Genomic DNA, 6,433 nt, shown 5'->3' with positions numbered 1-6,433 from the left:
GAATTCACTGTAATTCCTGAACCCACCATTGCGATGGAACACGTTGAGAATCCTGTTGAGGTGACAATGGAACTCCTGTGAGGAGTAAGAGACAGAGGACTGCAAAGTCCTTTGGTGATGATTTCATTGTGTACCTCATGGATGACACACCCAAAACTATTTCAGAAGCCTATGCATCTCCTGATGCTGACTACTGGAAGGAAGCTGTACGTAGCGAGATGGATTCCATCTTAGCTAACGGTACCTGGGAGATCACTGACCGTCCTTATGGGTGCAAACCTGTAGGATGTAAGTGGGTGTTCAAGAAGAAGCTTAGACCTGATGGTACGATTGAAAAATACAAGGCACGGCTTATGGCCAAGGGTTATACCCAGAAAGAAGGTGAAGACTTCTTTGATACTTACTCACCCGTGGCTAGACTGACCACAATTCGGGTGCTACTATCACTGGCTGCCTCACATGGTCTTTTCGTTCATCAAATGGACGTTAAGACAGCTTTCCTCAATGGAGAGTTGAAGGAGGAAATTTACATGGATCAGTCAGATGGTTTTGTAGTACCTGGTCAGGAAGGAAAGGTGTGCAAGTTATTAAAGTCTTTATATGGCCTTAAACAAGCTCCTAAGGAGTGGCATGAGAAGTTCGAAAGAACATTAACTGCTGTCGGCTTTGTAGTAAATGATGGTGACAAGTGCGTGTACTATCACTATGGTGGGGGCGAAGGAGTTATTCTTTGTCTGTATGTCGACGACATATTGATATTTGGAACCAAACTTGATTTAATCAAGGAGGTTAAGGATTTCTTATCTCGCTGTTTTGAGATAAAGGATCTAGGAGTAGCTGATGTTATCTTAAACATCAAGCTGTTGAGAGATGAGAATGGTGGGATCACACTGCTTCAGTCTCACTATGTGGAGAAGGTCTTGAGTCGTTTTGGGTATAGCGACTGCACACCTTCTCCAACTCCATATGATGCTAGTGTGTTGCTTTAAAAGAATCGACAGATTGCTAGAGATCAACTGAGGTATTCTCAGATTATTGGTTCGCTTATGTATTTGGCGAGTGCCACGAGGCCTGATCATCAGCATGCACTTGAGAGGGTTATGCGCTATTTGAAAGGCACCACGAGCTATGGGATTCACTACACCGGGTATCCAAGGGTATTGGAGGGTTATAGTGACTCAAACTGGATTTCTGATGCTGATGAGATAAAGGCCACAAGTGGTTATGTTTTTACACTTGATGGTGGCGCTGTTTCCTGGAAGTCTTGCAAGCAGACCATCTTAACGAGGTCAACTATGGAAGCAGAACTCACAGCATTGGACACTGCCACTGTTGAAGCAGAGTGGCTTCGTGAACTCTTGATGGACTTACCTATGGTTGAAAAACCAATACCCCCTATCCTGATGAACTGTGATAATCAAACTATGATTGTCAAGATAAACAGTTCGAAGGACAATATGAAGTCCTCAAGACATGTGAAGAAGAGACTAAAATCTGTCAGAAAATTGAGGAACTCCGGAGTTATTACGTTGGATTATATCCAGACGTCGAAAAACTTGGCAGATCCAGTCACAAAGGGTCTATCACGTAATGTGATAGATAATGCATCGATAGAGATGGGTTTGAGACCCACCGCATGAGTTGTCCATAGTGGTAACCCACTCTATGTGATCGGAGATCCCGTGAAGTAGAAGTGGGAGACAAGCTGTTGGTCAGCTGGGAGGAGAGTATCCCTATATTAACTATCCCACTCCATGAAGATGCAATACTCTCCTGATCTGCATGGCAGGTTGATACTTATCTTAATGTGTTCCAAGTGGCTTATTCGGGTAAGCAGAGATGTTGTCCTGCAGAACATCTTCTGAGGAACACACCTATATGAATTTGACTGTTAACGTCGCAGTCTGTGAGAATTGGGTGTTCTCTAATAAATTCATGAAAAGGCCCTGGAGTATGACGTATACGCTCCACCCGCGGGGAAGCTTTGCGGCAGCCAAGTATCGGTCAAGAATTTGTGTGAAACTAGTCTCGCAGAAAACTTGTAGTTCAAGGCATAATCCACTATTCAAGTTGTGATCTAGTGTAGCATAAATCTCTAAGTGGATGTTCAACTTCACAGTCTCCACTAAGCACCGGTATATAAACAATATTTTGGAACTAAATGATGAGATGTGCCAATGAGACTTTGTGGAGGATTGTTGGAATTTTGCTAGTAGGCCTTTGACCCAAAGCCCAACTAAAATTCTGAAATTCTCTTGGCCCATTCATGCACACATGTGAGTGGAGTGAGTGAGGCTAAAGTTTAGTCCCACTCCGGAAGTTGAGAGAGAGTTGCACCTCTTTATAAGGTGAGCTCTTCTACCACTTGTATGAGCATGAGAAGAGAAGACCTACACGCGCGCTCCTCCTCCTCGCTCGCCTCGCCACGCCACGCCACGCCACGCCATGCCTCGTCACGACGCGCCGCGGGTTGCGGGATTGAGCCGAGGACAGAGCTATGCACGTTATCTATATTTTTGCTGCTCGGGAAAATTAATGAGTCATTAATTAATTACTGAACCGTTTTCGATTCTTTTGGACCGTGATGACTCGGACGTGGGGTTTATTCCCACGACCTACCCGGCCCGCACTATATAGTCAGGCAGACGTCTACCCTAGCCGCGGTCGCTTCGTATGGTTTCTCACCACCGTTCCAGATCATTGCGCCGCCAAGCAAGTCTTCTCCATCCCTCCTTTCGGCGTGCACCGGGAGAAGGGACAGCAGGCCTCCGGAACCCCGCCTCTCGTGATCCTGTACGGGAGAGGGGTGATCCGGTTTTTGGGGAGCGCACTAGCGACTGCTGGCAGCGACGACTTCTTCCCCGACCTCGGCAACCTCATCCTCGACGACATGGGTGACAACGTCAACGCCGGCGGTGTTGCTCCCACTGCACCGTATGTGATTCTATCCTTCCTGTTCGAGATCATGATAGAATTCATGTTTTTAGTATGTGCCCTAGATGTGATCTGTTCATCTGCTATGCTAGTTCACATGATTAGTTTAATCTCTGTTGCTGTAGTCATGATTTATCTTCTGTTTATTCGCATTAAATCTCATAGTAATTTGCTCATATTTCCAACAGAATCACTATAGGAAGATCAGATTGTTGCACACTGAATGAGACTCTTTCCAGGATAGCACTGATTTCAGACTCAAGGGCATCCTTACAATGAAATAAATAGCGATAGGCAGAGAAGATGACTGCGCCTTCCAAATCTCTTAGTATCATACCTGAACCTGCCCGCCTGGACTCCTTTACAAAAGCTCCGTCCACTGATAAGGCCACCCATCCTAGAGGTGGTTTTGGCCATGGTTCAATTTGCTTCTGAATGAGAATCGAACTGCATGGCGTGTCAACTACAGGCATTTTCCCTTTGATTATATCTTCCATATGATACCTTTAAGCTTGGCTATATGAACTTAAGTAGCGTAGGAGGAACGATCTTGAGATCTATGGTGGTGGAATCATCTTGTCATGAAGCATATCATTGCGCAGACTCCAAATCCGCCCTAGCAAGATAATAATCATAGCACGAACTTCCTCGTTGTGATCGTCCAGGATGCCGAACAGCCATGCCTTGCCCGTATCCACAAGCTTCTCCTTAGTCGGCAGCAGCCAGACTTGGCGCATCAATTCTCAAAGCTCCAGCGATCTTGGGCAGATGACCAGTGCATGGAATGTACTGTCCTCCATCTTTCTGCATACCTGACATGCAACATGCACTGGGATATGGTGTCTTGCTTTGCATTCATTTGTTGGCAGCGCATCTACAGCCACTCTCCACGCAAAGGAACGCATTTTGTTTGTAACTCAGGCTTGCCAAATAAGATTCCAGCAGGGACGGTCTCCCTCTGGCCTCGCGCTGCAAGCTCCATTACCATGCATTTGCACATGATCTTGCATGGCCAGGTGGTAAGAGGATTTGACAATAAACTGGCCGAACTTTCCAGGGAACCAGGATAGAAAATCCTCCTCTCGACTTGGGGAGGTTCTAATCGCTCTAATTACTTGCACATCTGCTGGGATAAAGAAGTTGTTCATTAGCTCAATATCCCACCTCCCATTGTCCTGGATAAAACGACATCGCCCTTTAGCAGAGATTGGCCTCAGGGATGGGCCTCTTGGAACCCACGGATCCTGCCAAACTTTAATCATTTTTTCGTTGCCAACTTGCCAAATCATGCCCTTCTTAATTAGTTCCAAACCATGTTCAATGTCACGCCATACAGCAGATGCATTACCCGTAAACACCGTGTCGACCAATCTGCACATAGGGTAATATTTTGCTCTGAGTAGCCGTGCAACCAAGCTTTCTGCATTCATAAGAAGTCTCCACGCTTGCTTGGCCAAAAGGGCCTGGTTGAAAGCCCTCATATTTCTAAAACCCATGCCCCCCCATAGACTTTGGCAATACCATTTTATCCCATGCCACCCATGCCATCTTCCTCTTTCCTGCTTCGACACCCGACCAGTATTGCCTAATGAGGCGAGTCAATTCATCGCAAACTGACATGGCCGGGTAGCTTTAACACACTCATAGTATATGTAGGTATTGCTTGTGCTACTGCCTTCATCAGAATTTCCTTACTGGCCATAGATATATATTTCTCACTCCAATCTACTAGTCTTTTTGCGAGTTTCGCTAGCAAGGGCTACAAAATACCCTTACTCATTCTGCCTTCTGGAACCGGTAAGCCCAAATACTTGGGGTCAAACACGTCCTGTGTTATATCAAGAATGCTCTTGATTTCATCTGATATTGACACTTGACAATTGTCGGAGAACAAGATGGAACACTTGGCCGGGTTTATAAGTTGTCCCATCACACTTGCATACATGCTCAACACCTCTTTGACAATCATAGCACTAGTAGAAAACAGGGCTTTGGTCCAGGCCGGGTCAGCCCATTAGTCCCGGTTCAGTCTAGAACCGGGACCAATGAGGGCATTGGTCCCGTTCGTGAGCCCAGGGGGCCGGCCGGGCCATGTGGGCCATTGGTCCCGGTTGGTGGGATGAACCGGGACCAATGGGTCTCGCTCCTGGCCCACCACCATTGGTCCCGGTTGGTGGCTTGAACCGGGACCAAAGGCTCCCCTTTAGTCCCGGTTCATGCCACCAACCGGGACCAATGAAGTGCCTATAATACCCCCTCGCGTGAGAGCAGAGCACACTGCTCTGTTTTTTTTCTGGCCGAGGGGGAGAGGGCTTGGTGGTGCCCTAGCTCACCTCCTATGCACACAAGGTGTTCGAGGGAATGCCCGAGCCACACTACTTAAGCTTTCTCCTCTCCAAGCTCGACCTCCAAGCTCCATTTTCCACAATATTTGTCTAGGTTTAGCGGTCCGTCACGCCCCGTCCCCGTCTTCACCGTCGTCGATCACCCGCGCCGAGCTCATCGCCGGCACCACCGTGGTGAGCCTCTTGTTCTTATCTTCTATCTAAAAGGAAAAATATTCTTACTTGTATGTTTACATAGATACTTGTATTATTTTCTTACTTTTATTATTGCATCTTATATAGTGCGATGGTTTTGGTATCCGCCCCCGTCGGCCCTCGTCCTGTCTATGATTCGGATGTGGTATATATATTATCTTTGTAACTATTGGTTCATTTATTGTTTATGAAAATTATGCCGACCAACGTGACATAGATTTTATTTTGTAGGATGTATGTGAATTGGAAATGCCAACCGACCCTATTGTCGAGAGGTTAAATTTAGTTGAAGAAGAAAACAATTTGTTGAAGGAAAAAATAAAAAAAATTAAGGAGGAGAAGATGATATTGGAGTTGCATGTTGCGGATGTCGTCGATGATCACAATATCAAGATGGATGCAATGCGCTTGAAGATTAGAAAGATTAGAAAATATGCCATTCATACCGAGGCTTGGTATCATTATGCCGTTGGATCAATTGTTACCTTGGTTGCGATTATGATCGCATTTGTTTTCGCATTGAAATGTTTTACATAGTTTCAATGTATGGTTTAATTAATTAGATGCTCTGGAGAGCTATATGTTGTTAGATGAGAACTATGTATGCACTTTGGTTTTAATGTGATGATGAACTTCTATTAATTTGGACACTTAATTATATATAATGCACGCAGATGAACCGACAATGGATGTACAGTGACAGACACACCTGCGAGTACATTAAGGGCGTGCATGAGTTTCTCGATGCGGCTGAGGCAAACAAGCAGAATGGTTTTATGTGTTGTCCATGCACTGAATGTGAGAATACGAGGTCTTACTCTAACCGGAAAATCCTTCACTCCCACCTGCTTTACAAGGGTTTCATGCCACACTATAATGTTTGGACGAGGCACTGAGAAATAGGGGTTATGATGGAAGACGGCGAAGAAGAAGAGTATGATGACAACTATGTGCCCCCT

The 6,433-nt window shown here is 45.7% G+C and overlaps 1 long non-coding RNA gene across 1 annotated transcript; it reads left to right on the top strand.

Moving 5' to 3' along the window:
* Nucleotides 1-5,217: 5,217 nt before the first annotated feature.
* Nucleotides 5,218-6,110, top strand: LOC147963624 (uncharacterized). The gene is made up of 3 exons (XR_015609358.1): nucleotides 5,218-5,453; nucleotides 5,562-5,619; nucleotides 5,706-6,110. It is a non-coding gene; the product is annotated as an uncharacterized LOC147963624 (long non-coding RNA).
* The last annotated feature ends 323 nt before the right edge of the window (nucleotides 6,111-6,433 follow it).

This window comes from Triticum urartu, chromosome 6A (assembly GCF_056163025.1).
Source record: "Triticum urartu cultivar PI428250 chromosome 6A, HENAU_Tu73, whole genome shotgun sequence".
Taxonomy (NCBI): Eukaryota; Viridiplantae; Streptophyta; class Magnoliopsida; order Poales; family Poaceae; genus Triticum; species Triticum urartu.
The sequence above is the reverse complement of the archived record's forward strand: the minus strand, read 5'-3'. Positions and strand labels throughout refer to the sequence as shown.